This window comes from Adiantum capillus-veneris, chromosome 19 (assembly GCF_014529385.1).
Source record: "Adiantum capillus-veneris isolate H3 chromosome 19, ASM1452938v2, whole genome shotgun sequence".
Lineage (NCBI taxonomy): Eukaryota > Viridiplantae > Streptophyta > Polypodiopsida > Polypodiales > Pteridaceae > Adiantum > Adiantum capillus-veneris.
In genome coordinates this window covers 85,554,946-85,570,879 of record NC_140949.1, presented here as the reverse complement: position 1 = coordinate 85,570,879, position 15,934 = coordinate 85,554,946, and the positions used below count along the sequence as shown (strand labels likewise).

Here is a 15,934-nt window from a genome sequence, read left to right as displayed (position 1 = left end):
TTTAATCACGTCGCAAGTGATTCTCTGCGTAACAATAGAGTAGACCTCCATGTCTGTACAGTTCCTTTCAAGTAAGATGCCGCCTTTTGCACCCTGGAGTGTTCTGTGAACCATCCTTCAGAGAAGGCGACATCAAACTGTTGTACAAACTCAAGGGCTCGATCGGTGTCCTGGCAAAAACGTCTCAAACCTAATGGCCTGACTCCCTTCGTGAACTCCTTGGTTTTCTTGTTGATCTAGTCACTGTCAAAAGAGGACCAGCTCTCCTCCTCTAAAATGCTAAATGGCCTTCCATGCCTTCTAGACTTTTTCAAAAATCTGCTTTTAAAAAAAAAAAAGTCTTTGGTGCTTAGAAAATGAGAAACCTTCGTAGCACTCTCAAATATTTCAAATGGCGCCTTCCCTGTGTGGTGTTGTAGGCAAACTCCACGAAGGGCAAATACTTTTCCCATTAAGTCTTCTGATCCGAGATATAAGACTTCAACAAATCAGAAACCATTGAATTGGCTATCTCAAATTGCCCATCTGTCTGCGGGTGGAATGAGGACGAGAACTACAACCGCATGCCAATGTTCTCACAGATTGCCCTCCAAAACAAACTAGTAAACCAGGGATCTCTGCGCGAAACAATGGACTCACGCATGCCATGTAACCGAAAAAGCTAAGAAAACAAACAGTCTCGCCAGATGATCAAGCTTGACGGTTTTCCAATCACAAGTAGTCTCAATTTTGGTCAGGTCCATTTTTACCCCTTCTGCTAAGACTGTGTCCCAAGAATTGTATCTCAGGCAAGGAAAAAAAATCGCTCTTTTTCGCATTTACAACCAGTTTATGTTGCCGCAATGTCTGGAAAACTTGTAACAGATTGTGTCTATGCTCTGTCTCACTCTTGGAGAAGATGATGATGTCGTCAAAGAAAGTGCCCACAAACGATCGGTACTCTTTGAAAATCCTATCCATCCTACGGTTGAAGGTTGTTGGAGCATTCGTAACGCCAAATGGCATCACCAAATATTCATACAAACCAAAAGTCGTCATGAAAGCTGTCTTGTAGACGTCTCCACGAGCAATTCGCATCTGATGATAACCACTCTTCAGATCAATTCAGCAAGTAAAACCCTGAAGTCTGTCGAGTATATCATTGATCCTCGGAATGAGGAATCTATTCTGGTGCATTATTTCTTCATTTTGGATTCGGATAGGTCGATAAGATGGCCGGTTCGGTGGTGTACTATCAGGAACCAAATCTATCGTGTGATTCAGGTCGTGAAGGAGGCGACTCGCCTAGTAAGCCTTCAAGGGAACAGTCAGCTTTAGCTTGCAGAAAATCTTGTCGTTCCTTTTCCGAGGTCTGACATATTCGACCTTTAACCATCATTCAACTCTTTCACGAAAATCGGGTAAACCAAAAAAAAAATGGATTTCATCAAGTGGGATGGACTCGCCTTTCAGTTTTCCATCAAGTGGGATCTCTTTGCCCTTCTCATGTCCAGCTCTTTCTGCGGGTACACGTTCCTCTTGTCTAAACTCATCTAGTCTTTCAGCTTTCTCCTGACCTGAGAGGAGAATAAATGGCGTCACGCCATCTCGGGTAAATCTCATCAATCGGATAATTCTTCACGTGTTTCGCAAATCTTGGGTCTCTGGAGTACTTGATTTTTACACATATGCCAACCAGCAGTTGACGTTTGTACTCTGTTGAGCAAACTTTTCTACCAAGAATTTGACCAAATCTTCATTCTTTACCGCAGCTCCCGCACCGGATTTCAACTTTTCTATGTCTACCCATCTACAAGTATTATCTCTGTCAGATTCTCCACGAGAACCCATGTGTAATCTGAGGTTCTTTACGGCTTCTGCCCTATAAGACAGAGCGATGACGACGAGAGCGCGCCTGATGCGCGATGAAGAAAGGGTAGGAGTGGCTAATAAGTCGAGGGTCGTTACACGAAGATTCTTTCGAACAAACTGTGTGCTGCAAAAAGGATCGGATCCTCCGTAGAAGAAGAATCTTTCTGACCGACGGAGTTCCGTGCCCAGAGGTATTGGCCCCAAAGTCTGGCGCCCCTTTCGGTATTTCTTTATCACTAATGATTGCAAAGTACAACTCCCGAGGGACCTTTGCTCTCATACTATGCGTCCAGATGCTTTGCAGAGTGAGGCCCTAAGGGCTCTTTTAAACAGTACAAGGGATGCCAAGAGCAGAGCCCCAAAAGAAGTTCAAAAGCTTCAAGTTCCAAAAGCATCTGGTCCAAAAACTCACTCCAAAAGATGGCAACGCAAGGTGAAATTCCGTACGCTACCATGTCATCAGTCAGCACAAAACGCGGAGCGTCCTTACAACTGCCACATCAGCATCGTCTACGCACTTTTCATCTTTTGGCCTTATTTTTAATAGCCTTGTGTCCCTTGGGCCTTGTCGGAAAGGAATCATAAGTTGGGATAATTTTAAAAGTCATTTTCCATCTATTAGGTGGTCTTGCCACGTCATCACTTTGTGACACACCAGCACTATCGATAGACCCAAAACAAGGAGAAGCCCGTGATAAAGTATTTTATAGAAATCGTTTCCAAAGCTCAGCCCTTCGAAACAAACCACGCACTATGAGCTTGGCTGGTAATGCCTTGCTTTGTATCTTTGGATCAATAATCCCGAAGCCTCCCTCTTCGCTAGACAAGATAACCGTGTCCCAATGAACTCGCGGCCGTGTATCAATAGATCAGTCTGAACCACTCCACAGAAAGTTACGCACTAGGCGGTGCAGACGTGCCATGAAGCTAGAATGAAGAGTCATGGAGGATGTAGTAAACCAAGCCGTCACAAGAACTTGATTCACCACAAGTGCTCTACCAGCTAAAGACAAATGCAAGGAAGTGTCACAAAGTGATGGCGTGGCATGCCCAACTGGAAGAGAAATGGCCGAGTGGACAAGAGAAACTTGTGAGAGTATGCGTGTGCGGAAACATGAGAGAGAGAGAGAGAGAGAGAGAGAGAGAGTAGACACAAACGCCAGAGATGGTGAAGAGGGGGCGATCAGCCCCCCGTGACTACCATGAGCAGAAGACCCAATACAATCAGATGTGTGATCTCTGTGAGATGTGAGATGTGGAAGTGGGTACCCCCTTGGCCCCATAAATAGGTGCCCTAGGGGAGGTAGTGCAAGGCCTGATAAAAAATCCCCACGACCCAACAAAAAAATGATCTATGGAAATATATGTGTGCGCCCGGATAAAAGTGGGCGGCCGGCCCCAAACTCGGGCGGCCGTACAACCTAGACTATGGGTGGCCAACCCGGAGACATACTAGCCGTACAAGTATGCCCTAGACCTGTGAAGCAACAGAGTGCTGTAAATCTAACACCCCTCTCAGCACCGGATGCTGAACAAAGCGCATGAAGCCGAAGATGTGAGGCAAATGATAAAGATGTCTGCTACAATGTCCACTGAAGGACAATACTCCATGAGTGTAGCAACAGTCTGGGGTGTCCTGACCGCCAAGAAATCTCCGTGGTAAAGTGCCGTCACAAGCAGTGTAGCAAACTGCTGTACTCCGCTGATACAGTGTGAAGGTACTGCATGAAGATCCCGAACTGAGTGTGAAAACAACTCCTTGTCGTAAAAGAAGTGCCAATAGACCTGAAGTGTCCTGCCCAATAGGATCTGTAGTGTCTATAGTCAAACCATCTGGAGAAAATGAAGAAGCCCAAGAACCGTCGTGAGAATGATCGGAAGCCTGTCAATGCATGAACCTGTAACCCAATGTGGCCAGGTGGCTAAGCTGTGTAAAACTCCAGGAAGGCCAAATATACCAATGTGTGCCATAATCATCCTCCGAATCAAGGAAAGTCAGACTCAACAGTCTACATTGTAGAAGCTACCGTAATCTACAACAATCACTGATAGACCGCATGGACCCTGAAGGGCCTCTAAGAAGAGGCCTCCAAGCTGTCTGCACCGTAATCATCCTGTATGAAGTAGGGAAGCCAGACTACGCAGTCTGCGCTGTGAAGATCCTCTGATAAGAGGAAAGGCCATATCAATATGTCTGCGCCGTCTTGCTTGTATCTCCTGCCTCCAATCCTCTGGTGTCAACCAAAACAGAATCCGCGCCAACAACGCCACCAAACGGCATCTCGGTGTGGCTGTCAATGTAAATGAGCTAGGAGTGGCCTACTGCCTAGGTCGGGGTATAAGTCTGCTATTAAGGTTACTGAGGGTGAGTGTAAGCAACTCTGAAGGTAGCAATCCAAATGATCAGGAGTGTAGAAGAGCAACTGTACTACCATCAAAGCCAAGCTTCGGGTGACTCCGAATGTAGTCGCGGGATGCTTGATCTCCCGCATCTCGCGGGTAAACTCTCCAAGAGAGTCCAAAGCACTGAAGTCCTACTCCAATCTATCGATCCAAGCAATGAACCTTTTCAAGAAGAGATCCAAGATCCTCTCCCTAAGTCCATGTAGATGCTCCTGTGTAAGCAAGTGATCTGACATGTCAAGGTCAAGTGGTAAGTGTCTGTCCACCCACGATGGTGGTGTCCTCTCTGGGAATGTCGGAATCCCATATGCCATGAGCATGGCCATATCTCGTGTGAACTCCTCTGATGAGTGCATAGGTGTGCCCATAGCAAACCACAAGTCACCACTCCCTCTGGAGTGTGCAACCGCCGAATGATAGCCGGAATGAATGGATCTCCCAAGGATCGTATGCCTGTAGATGATCAAGCCGACGTTGAAGATACCGTGTACTGCAACAGTCACTAAGAAACGGCACGGACCACCATCGGATGGTGTTCTGGCAAGAGGTAACTTCATCCTCTATGAAAAACACAAGCCATGTGGCTGCTGTTCACCCAAAAACGCAAATGCGAGGTGATGAAAACGCTTCTGTCCAGCGATTTTAGGGTGCTCGTACGCTCCCGGCATGGCCCGGAGCGATACAGAGGAGTATGGGAAGGGTGGTGAATCACTGTCACTGCCCCAGATGGGCTGAAAACAGAGAAAAAACAGAGAAAACAGCAAGGGGTAATGGCTAAAATCTGATGAAGACGGAGAGGATACTCGCCGGCAATGCATCAAATGCAAAGCCGGGTGGGTGGTGGCGAGATCCGGGGTCCAGAAGCTGAGCGCTGCCCTCCTGCTGCCAAAACGCAGGTCAATTTGCAGCCCACATTTGTTGCACTTTTTGGCACCAAAAACCTTTTGTTTGCTGAAAAAACAAAGGCTTGATGGGTACCCTAGGTGCCCAGCAACTTGTGGAAGGTGTCAACGACACAAAGTGACCAATAAAACTGCCAAAAATGGGCTGAAAACCCAAAAACGCAGATGAAGGTCAAAAACGCAAATGGATCTGGAGGGGTTTTCCACGACAAAGATGTCCACAAATGGTAGTGCTAGCAAGGAAATCAGCAGATATGATGTTTCTTGCAAAAACGCATGTGGCAAGCATTCCTTCGCAATGGAAGCTGTCGAAATGTTGGCGCCACCCCCTCTTGCAGGCAGATTTGCAGAAACGCTGATGCTTTCCAAAAACATTGGCTGTTGTGATTCCTTGGGAGGAGAACCTTTGCAAGTGTGAAGCGCTGGTCTCATGGAGAGCCTCAAGCTGCTGATACCATGTGAGTGTGCGTGTGCGGAAGCGTGAGAGAGAGAGAGAGAGAGAGAGAGAGAGAGAGAGAGAGAGAGAGACACAAACGCCAGAGATGGTGAACAGGGGGCAATCAGCCCCCCATGACTACCATGAGCAGAAGACCCAATACAATCAGATATGTAATCTCTATGAGATGTGAGATGTGGAAGTGGGTACCCCCTTGGCCCCATAAATAGATGCCCTAGGGGAGGTAGGGTAAGGCCTGATAAAAATCCCCATGACCCAACAGAAAAATGATATATGGAAATATATGTGGGCGCCTGTCACGAGTCTCTGGCAACTAACTTTACTTGTTGATTTTAAAGAATAAAGAAATATCGAAAGGGGCGCCAATTTTGGGGCCTACAGGTTGTCGGCATTTGCTTGGAGCATTCTAGCTTCCAAGTAGCGTGTGTGCTTAAGTGTTAATTCCCGTCGCAGGTTTTCTTTGCACATTCTCTCCGTGTGTGTCTAAAGTAAAGAATTTCGGGTGAAAGCCAACGCCTACCGCCCCACGGGCCGGTTTCAAGGTTCCGTTGTCAGGACCTCAAATCACTTTTTCCTCAAAGAGTGAGCCTCAATTGTTTTGGGTAAAGACACAGAGTACAGGAACGCAGGATTACACAATGGCCGACAAAAAGAAGGGCATTATGGAAGAGAGTTCCTCTTCGAAGGACAAAGAGGAAGTTCCTATGGTCTTCGAGATTGGCGAGAGTTGACGGCCACGTCAGTCTGTACCTCCTTGTTGATGTGAATATCCCTCCAGTAGTACAGGGCTTTATGACTGGGCAACTTGAGGATGATGCGTTCAAGACTCAATTAGTTGCCGCGGTGAATGTCTTTTCGCAACTGGTGCAAAATCCAAGGTTTATGGAGTTCTTGCAAACGCCACCAGTGCAACAACAAAATAGGCAACCTACTCTACGTATAGAGCTTGTTGAGGCTCAAGCCCAAGTACTTCATGCGACTCAACATGATAGGGAACACTCACATGTTGCGGAGTCAGGGGCTCCAAAACAGGTTCCTCCCGAGCTTGAACTTGTGGCTAAAACGCCTATTCCATAGGTTATGCCAATTCAGCCCGCCACCTTTCAGAGCCCGCATGCTGTCTTGAATGGACAGGGAACAGGTTACCAGGCAATGCACCTAGTTTTTCCACCACCCACGGTACATCCTGGGTATTTCGGGGGTGGATCAGTGTTCCAAAGTATGGCTGGTTATGCGCCTGGAAGTCAGCCGTACATGCCACGAACACTGTTTGGGGGTATGCAAGGCATCATGCCAAACCCCATGTATGGTAGCATCAGCATGCAGCAGGGTTTTCAAAGCAACCAGGACCAGTTTGGGGTGCCACAGGGTCAATTTGGCATGGCTGGTTTTTCTGGACAACAGCCAGATATCGCACCTCTGACGCAAAATGTTAATGGCCAAGACGTGCCGATCATGCCTACGACAGTGCCCATGTTGAAGACTATTCCGTATGACAACTTGGGGGCACTGGAGAAGCCGAAAGCTTACAAAGAAGGTGTTGCAGCTGTAAAGTTCAGTACGTTCAGTGGCTTTGAAGATAAAGCAAAGGCTCTCACTTTCCTCCAACAGTTTGATACAGCTTATGCAGGAGGGAATTTTACAGAGGCCTCGAAGGTCGAAAAAACTGCCACTTTCTTAAAGGACAATGCGCTTACATGGTGGACGACACTGCTAATGCAAGGACAGGCACCAGCCACTTGGGTTTACTTCAAGCAAACCTTTGCATCTGCTTGGCTGTCAAATGAATTTAAAGCCGACGTCATGACAGATTGGCACCAGCTTACTTCGGCTACATGCAAGAGCTTGTTGCAGTACAATCGGAGGTTTTGTAAAGCGTTACTCTCAATGACCTGCTACAAATTTGTGCCATTGACAGAGAAGATAGAGAAGTACTGTTGTGGGCTGCCTAAAGGGCTCCGTGATTACTGTACCAAGAATAGAGTGGCTACCCTCACTCAGCTTATGGAAGTTGCAAACACTGGTCTTGCCTTGTTGAAAGGAGAAGATAGTGGGGTTCCAAGCAACGAGAAAGGAGGGCAGCAAAGAAAAATTTAGCAAAGTAGCCCTTTACGAAAGTGGCTCCTGAAGCGTCCCAGGGGCCAGCGAAGTTCAATAAAGGCAAGGGTTCAGCCGAGACTTCTGGAGCGCATGCAAAGAAGCAAAAAAGGAATCCTTTTATGCGTAAGACACCCGAGGAAAAGAAGGTCTTGATGGCTGAAAACAAGTGCTTTATATGTGAGCAGGCTGGTCATTTTGCAGCCAACTATCCACAAAAGAAAAGGCCAGCTAACTCAGATGACAAAGAGGACAGGAAAGGAAAGAAGCCTATGCCCTCCGCAGGTCTAGTGGCAGACATGTTGGGCGACAGGCCTACTACAGATGCCAGTGAGTTCTGCAGAGCGTGGGGTAAAGTTAGAGACCAGATGGCACTCATCTTCTTTGATCCAAGTGCCAAAGCAAACTTCATCACGCCAGAATTAGCTATGAAGCTGGGCATCAGAGCTGAAGAGATGGGGTACATCGCAGAGGCAGGATTGGCATGTCCTGGCCACTCACAGTGCGTTACTCCCATCATTGGAAAGCTACGTCTACATATTCAATTGTATGTGGACACAGAAGAGTTCTACATCATGCCGCTGGCAGGATGTGATGCCTTGTTGGGGATCTTGTGGATGTTCCGAGTGCATGGAGTCTTGGATGCCTACAACAAAAAGATCACTGTACAGCATAGGGGCAAAACTCACATCTTGGATGTAAAGCTAAAAGGAGAGTCAATCCCTGTTGTATCTGCTTCTGCTATCACTTCTGTAATAAAGAATCATCTTTCTGCGTACTTGGTTTTTGCACGTGATGTTTCAGATAATTGCCAGTCAAATTTATCTGTGTTAGATAAAGGCAGGTTAGCATTTTTGCAAAAGTTTAATGGCTGTTTTTCTGATTCATTACCGTCTCAACTACCGCCGGAGAGGCTCGAGGATCATGCGATTGATTTGGTGCCAAGTTGTAGCCAACCAAATAGGTCACAGTATAGGGTTAGTGAGGCACAGCGGAAAGAGATTATGAGCCAAGTGGAGGAGCTCTTAGAGAAAGGGTTGATTCAGCCTAGCTCATCACCCTATTGCTCTCCAGTGCTCTTAGTACAGAAAAAGGATGGCTCGTGGCGCATGTGTATGGACTACCGTCATTGAATAAGAATACCATCAACAATAGATTCCCTATTCCAAGCATTGATCATATTCTTGACCGCCTAGAGGGTGCTGCGATTTTCAGCAAGATCAATCTTAAAAGTGGGTACCATCAGATTCGAATTAGGCCTGAGGATGTGCACAAGACTGCATTTAGAACGACATTTGGTCTCTACGAGTTCTTAGTGATGCCACTTGGTCTTACGAATGCTCCTGCTACGTTCAATAGGATGATGGATAGGATCTTCCGTCCATATCAGAACTTTGTTGGTACATTCTTTGATGACATGATAGTCTACTCGAAGAATGAAGAGGAACATAGGCATCACTTGACCATTGTGTTCGAAGAGTTTCGCAGGAACAGATTGCTCATCAATGGCAAGAAAAGCGAGTTCTTCTTGAAAGAGATCCACTTTCTCGGACACATTGTGTCAAAGGGATGGTGTCCGAATGGATCCTGCGAAGGTAGAAGCAATCAAGACATGGCCAGCTTAAAGAACAATGCACGATGTCCGTAGCTTCTTAGGGCTATGTTCTTACTACAGAAGATTCATTCGCAACTTTGCACAGATTGCTTCACCTTTACATGCTTTACAAAAGAAAGAGGTCACTTTCAGATGGACCCAAAAAGAGATTTCGGCTTTGAATCTCTTAAAACTAGGGCTGTGTTAACATGAGCCACTTTTGTGGCTATAAAACTTTTTTGTAAATTCTTGCTCTCATGGACCACAAAAAACCTCATCAAACCCTTTTAGGGATTTGTTCTCAAGGCATGTAGGGAGTTGAAAAAAAATAAAAATAAATATTTCCATGTAAAATAATTATTTTTTAAGAGCCATCTTTTAGATACAATCGAACAAAAATCACTCAAAAGTTTTGATACACCATGTAGACACCTTTAAAACCTTCAAAGCAAATTGAAATTTTTTTGAAAAATACATGGATATCTATACAATGAGAATCTATGCATACACTATTTTTAGAAAAAAGATTGCCGACTTGTTTTAGGCCTCAAATATGTGTATACTGTTAAATTTAAAAGCCAGTTTTGTGGCTTCTTACTATTTTTAGAAAATTAATTTTTTTACTTTCATTCTTTTTTGGGATAAATGGTATACTAGAATTTCCTCCATGTTATAGAATCTCAATGGTATCCTACAATCATGGTTTATTGAAAAATAGACAATCTTAGGGCCAATTTTATAAAATGAGGTGCTAAGCCACTATTATGGCTCTAGCCACTTAAGTGGCTCAAACACAAACCTAATGTTAAAGGAGAAGATGACTTCAGATCCAGTCATTGTTTTGCCAGATCTTAGGAAGTCATTTGTGGTCCAGTGTGACGCTTGTGGCAGTAGCATTGGTGCAATGCTAATGCAAGATGGCAGGGTAGTAGCCTATGAGAGCAGAATCTTGCAAGGGCCAGAGATGACCATGCAGATCTATGAAAAAGAGTTACTGGCTGTGATTCATGCGCTCTTAAATTGGAAACACTATTTGCTAGGTGCTGATTTTGTTGTCCAAACGGATCATCAGACCTTGCAATACTTTCTGACACAGTCAAAGTTATTGGAAAAGCATATGCAATGGGCAAACATTCTTTCCATTATTCACTTCCAGATTGTGCATGTGGAAGCACCAAGAAGAATGTTGTGGCTGATGCGTTATCAAGAAAGCCACAAATTTCAGCTGTGTCAATTCCTTATCATCATGAGCTTGATGACATGAAGGAACAGTATGCAAGTGACGAAGATTTTGCAAGGATCTTCGAACAGTTACAGGAAGAATAAGTTACAACGTCATGAGCACTACCTCCTCAGAGATGGTTTTATGATGATGCATGGCAGACTCTGTGTCACTAGGCCATTACGACATAAGGTCATGGTAGAGAGTCATGTCCCACCGTATGCAAGGCATCGTGGTATAGATGCTACAGTAAAAGCGGTTGAGACACTCTTTTATTGGCCTACCTTGAGGAGAGATGTGGATGCCTTTGTGCGAGCATGCGTGATTTGCCAAAAGGTCAAGTTTGACAGGCAAAAGGCACCAGGGCTGTTACAACCATTGCCGATTCCAGATAAACCATGGGAAAGCATAGCTATGGATTTTATATTTGATCTTCCAAGAACACAGACAGGGAATGATGGAATCTGGACCATTATTTGCAGATTCAGCAAGCAAGCTCATTTCATTCCTGTTAGGAAGAAGATAAAACCAAATCAGATGGCACGTCTCTTTATGTGCAATATCTTTAAGTACCATCGTATGCCACAGTCAATTGTCAGTGACCGTGATCTACGGATGACAAGTCTATTCTGGAGAGGCATATTTGAGAATATGGACACTACGCTTAAGTTCTCATCGTCGTTTCATCCATAGATAGATGGGCAGTCAGAAGAGGCAAATTCTACTGCCTTGGATCTACTTAAGTGCGATGTGTCAGAGCACAAGGCGAAGTGGAAGCAATATTTGCCGTTGGTTGAGTGTACGTACAATAATACAGTGCATTCTTCAACAGGCAAAGCACCTTTTGAAATTGTCGAAGGTCATATGAAAGTTCCTCCCATTTTGCATACCAAGGAAAAGATCTTTCAGGCAGATCAATATATACAGAATATGGATGAAATGTACCAGAAATGCCCTTGAAAGGACACAGGCAAAGCAAAAGAAAGTTGTTGATCTTCACCATCTCGTGAATAGCTGTTTTCATTTGGTGATTGGGTACTGTTGCGGTTTGAAAAGGCACGCTTAAAGAAGCGAAAAGGTAAAGAAAGTCTCTTTACAAAGCTTAGTATGAGTTACTATGGGCCTTTTCAAGTAGCAGAGAAGATCAGTGACGTCAATTATAGGCTGAAATTGCCTGAGAACTGGAAGATTCACAACGCCTTTCACGTGAGTCTTCTTAGACCATATATTGGTGATGTGCCAGAGGATGTGCCAGTTGAAGAGCAGCCAGAAGTTGAAGAGCTTGATGAAATCTCGGTCCCCGTACAGATCATGGCACACAAGGAAAGAAAAGTCAAAGGCAAGCTTACAAGGCGATATTTGGTGAAGTTCAAGAACTATCCACCTATGGATGCAAAGTGGATGGAAGAGAGCAAACTGTTAGAGTCACCAAATGTATTGCAGCTTTACCTTGAAGCCTTTGGTTTACCACCTACGTATTCTCCAACTCAAGTAGAGCAAATGTCAAAAGGAAAGAGACTTGCGCTAGAGGGGAGTGATCCAGGAGCTAGCACTTCTCATGTATCTATGGATTAAGTGCAATAGAAATACCTGCTTGGCAATTGCCCTTGGGGAATAAAAATTTGTCCAAAAGTTTGTTTAGTGCTATAGAAGTAAGTATATCTTGTCAGTTGTCAAGAGTACAGTAATTGCTTCTACTGAGTACATGTTGATGCATTTTTAAACTGTTGGTTTATTATGCTTGAAAGGATTCGCAGTGTACTAAAGTTATGGACTCTATTAAAGCCACTATGTCAATGGAACAGTCTCACAGGTAGACCATACATGAGTTAACAAGTGTTGAATACACGAGTGTTAACTATGAGCTTGTATGTCTCGTACCATGTCGACCAGGTGTGTACACACGAAAAGGTTGACAACCGTAATACGGTGTCCATGAAGTGTTGTACACACTAATGGATTGATATTCATGCAAACGAGGACGTTCGCCATTTCAAGAGGGGGGTATATCACGAGTCTGTGGCAACTAACTTTACTTGTTGATTTCTTTCTGGGGAAAATTTTATTTGACTTGTTTTAAAGCACTCCTCTGGAAATGCCAATGCCCGAGTTGCATGGTGTGAGGCGGACAGTGAGAGTCTAGGCCTGACAGCCAGTGAGCACTAAAGTTGAGCAAATGGATTAAGGTTAGCCATGGTGGGGCTACGAGTGCAAATCACCTGATAGCTAGCCGACATTGCATTTTTAGATGTGGTTCCAGTGGTCATTGATGGTCAGACGACCCGTGTGAGTGCCATGGAAGTATCTTCTAAAATTTAGGGAACTGCTATTTTGGACGAGAAAAAGTGTCCGTCATTAGCTCTGGAATGACAAGGGGAACATATTATTGCTCTACTACCAAGTCAACTGACACACCAGTTGAGATATTTTTAGCCAAGTTGGCCAAAGTCGGAAACTGGGCGAGGTGTCACTCTGTGAGCATTTCTGCCACTTTGGGAGAGATGGGGTGAGCCTACAAGAGAAAGGGGCGCAATTTTCAGCAGCAAGGCGGATTGCAACAGGTACAAGAGCTATAGAATGCCTGCTTACCCTCTTATGCATAGTGCGGGGTGCCAGGAGTGATGCCCTGCATGCTACGCACTGCTCTCTCTCTCCCCACGAGCAGTTATGTTATGCCCCTCAAGTGGGCTTCTCATTTGACCAATGTACAATTGTGTGGGTTCATGTGCGCTTGCCGAGGCAAGAGCCTCTTGCACAGGTACTGGATTAGCTAGTTGCTAATCCCCCGCAGGCACAGGTGAATTCGGAGAGGTTTCACGTGAGAAATCTCGTCCGATTCAAAGGGCAAGTAGCTCTACAGGTGCGGGAGCTCGAGGACTTGCTACGGATGCGATCGGCACGTGAAACGGAGCCCAAAACAGGGAATTACAGCCTGCTGTGTATTTTTGCAGGTTTAGGGTTTCGGCCCTAAACGGTCCCTAATACCCCCAGGAGGTTCGGGGACGCGAGGGGACCACTGTAGAGGTGATCTGGCGCATTTTCGGGCCAGAAAACAGAGAATTCAGCGTGCTGCAGATTCTCGCCAGGTTACGCAAAGTGTTCGTATGCGTCGAGGAAGTCACCTATTGCGTGGGGATACTGACTGTGAAGCGTCCTAGTACAGTTATGCTGCCGAAATCAGGCCAGAATAGATGGATCTGAGCCCGGATTACACAGGACAGCTTGTAGGAAATCATAGGTTTTATTCCCTCTGTTAAAGAATAAAGAAATACCAAAAGGGGCGCCAATTTTGGGGCCTACAGGTTGTCGGCGTATGCTCGGAGCATTCTAGCTTCCGAGCCCTGTGTGTGCTTAAGTGTTAATTCCCGTCGCAGGTTTCCTATGCACGTTCTCTCTGTGTGTCTAAAGTAAAGAATTTCGGGTGAAAGCCAACGCCTACCGCCCCACGGGCCAGTTTCAGCGCCCGGACAAAAGTGGGCGGCCGGCCCCAAACTTGGGCGGCCGAACCAGCTACAACCTAGACTATGGGTGGCCAGCCCGGAGACATACTAGCCGTACAAGTATGCCCTAGACCTGTGAAGCAGCAGAGTGGTGTAAATCTAATGAAACTGAGCCAACCAACCGAAAGAACTTATGGAGCACCAGCCGAGGGGCCTAAAACCATAAAGACCAAAAGCTTGAACTCTGAGGAGGATTTGCGTACAATGTGCGTGGTAGTCTGTACGGATGATGACTAGGCAGGATAATACGGAATTTTTGCATTTTGCATTGCTAGTGCCACGTGGCACGATGGCAAGTTGTACGGATTTTCACAATTTTCGTTGAGTTTCTAGCACTAACTTTTGAGAGCAGATACGTTTGGGGATTAAGTGCTTTTGAATTTGATGCTTTTGGGGCTCTGCTTTTGGGCATTCCTTGTAAGTTTATAACAACCCTGGGGCCTCACTCTGCAGAGCATTTGGATGCAGAGTCTGAGAGCAAAGGACCCTTGGGAGTTGAATTGTTGTGATATAATACTAAAGAAATACAGAAAGGGCCGCCAGTCTTTGGGGCCAATGCTTTTGAGCGCGGAACTCTGCTGTGCAGTGTCAACTCTCTCTCTCTCTCTCTCTCTCTCTCTCTCTCTCTCTCTCTCTCTCTCTCTAGTAAAGGTTCAATGATTTTCGCAGTTTCTGTTCGTGTGTCGTAATTGCCGATTTGGACAACTCGCTAGACTTGCACTGGCAAGAGCCGATGACAATGGTGTGCTCGTAGTTGTCTGTCAATCAGTTAATTATGGAATGGTACGTGATATCGTTGAAGCCTCCACTTCTCAAGCACCTTGACCCAGCCGCCCAAACACCAGGCCACTGAACAGGCCTATGATGTGCTATAGGTGTGGAGAGTATGTACATTCCCAATGAGGTTGTGCCCTACTTGAAGGTCCCCCACCAGGTCGTAATTGTTTGGAGTCTAAAGACCACGACACCCGGGATTACCCAAAGAGACCCTCTTACTTTGCTCAACATGATTTCCATATCACAAGAAGTCTCACCCTCAACAGAAGTCAACTCACCTGCCTCTACCTCGCAAGCCGCTACCTCACTTGCTATTGATTTCTCATTTGAAGTGTCCAAGCCTGCAAGAGTGGTATCGGAGCTCAAAAAGATTCTTCTTCTACAGAGGATCCGATCCCTTCTGTTGCACATATAGATTCTTCAGGCGAATTTGCTGACAGAGCAGTCAAGATTTTGTTTGTCAAGAAATCTTCGGGTCCCTGCCCCGGAGTTATTAACCACTCCCACCCTTAGTCCCCCCATCGCGCATCGGGCGCCCGTCTTCATCGCTCTGCCTTACAGGGCATAAGCCATAAAGAACCCAAGACCACACATGGGTTCTCGCTGAGAATCTAGCAGAGATAACACCTCTTAGGGGAGAGGCGAAGAAAAATCGAAATCCGGCACGATAACTAAAGAAAAGAATGAAGAATTGGGCAAATTTTCGACGACAAGAAGACCAAGGGGCCCAATGGCACAAAGGCTATAAAGACAAGGCGTAAAAGGCTGAGGACGTGGCTACTGTACGGATTTCCGCGATTTGGGTTGTTGACGTGGCTGTCGTACGGATTTTCATGATTCACACTGCTGACATGTCGCCTGTACGAAAATTCCGCGATTAGCACTGGCTAGCTTTTGGGACCCACACGCTTTTAGACTTGAAGCTTTTCATGTACCCTGCTTTTGGAAGTCCTAGGGCCTATAAATAAAGTGTAAGGGCCTCAGTCTCATCAGATAAACTTGGGAGCACTGTTGAGACGAGGACCCTCGGACATTGTTTTCACCATGTCGTGTCGTCCTCTCTCAACTTTGTTCTGTCTTTCAGTTTTCTCGCGTGTGTTGTGGTAGATTCTCGACTTGGAGTGTCCAAGT

At 45.7% G+C, this 15,934-nt stretch overlaps 1 protein-coding gene across 2 annotated transcripts in view; it reads right to left on the bottom strand.

The window, feature by feature from the left end:
- The window catches only part of LOC147434400 (protein REPRESSOR OF VERNALIZATION 1-like), a 111,395-nt gene that overhangs the window by 61,951 nt on the left and 33,510 nt on the right, over positions 1–15,934 (bottom strand). The gene's annotated exons all lie outside the window — the stretch shown is intronic.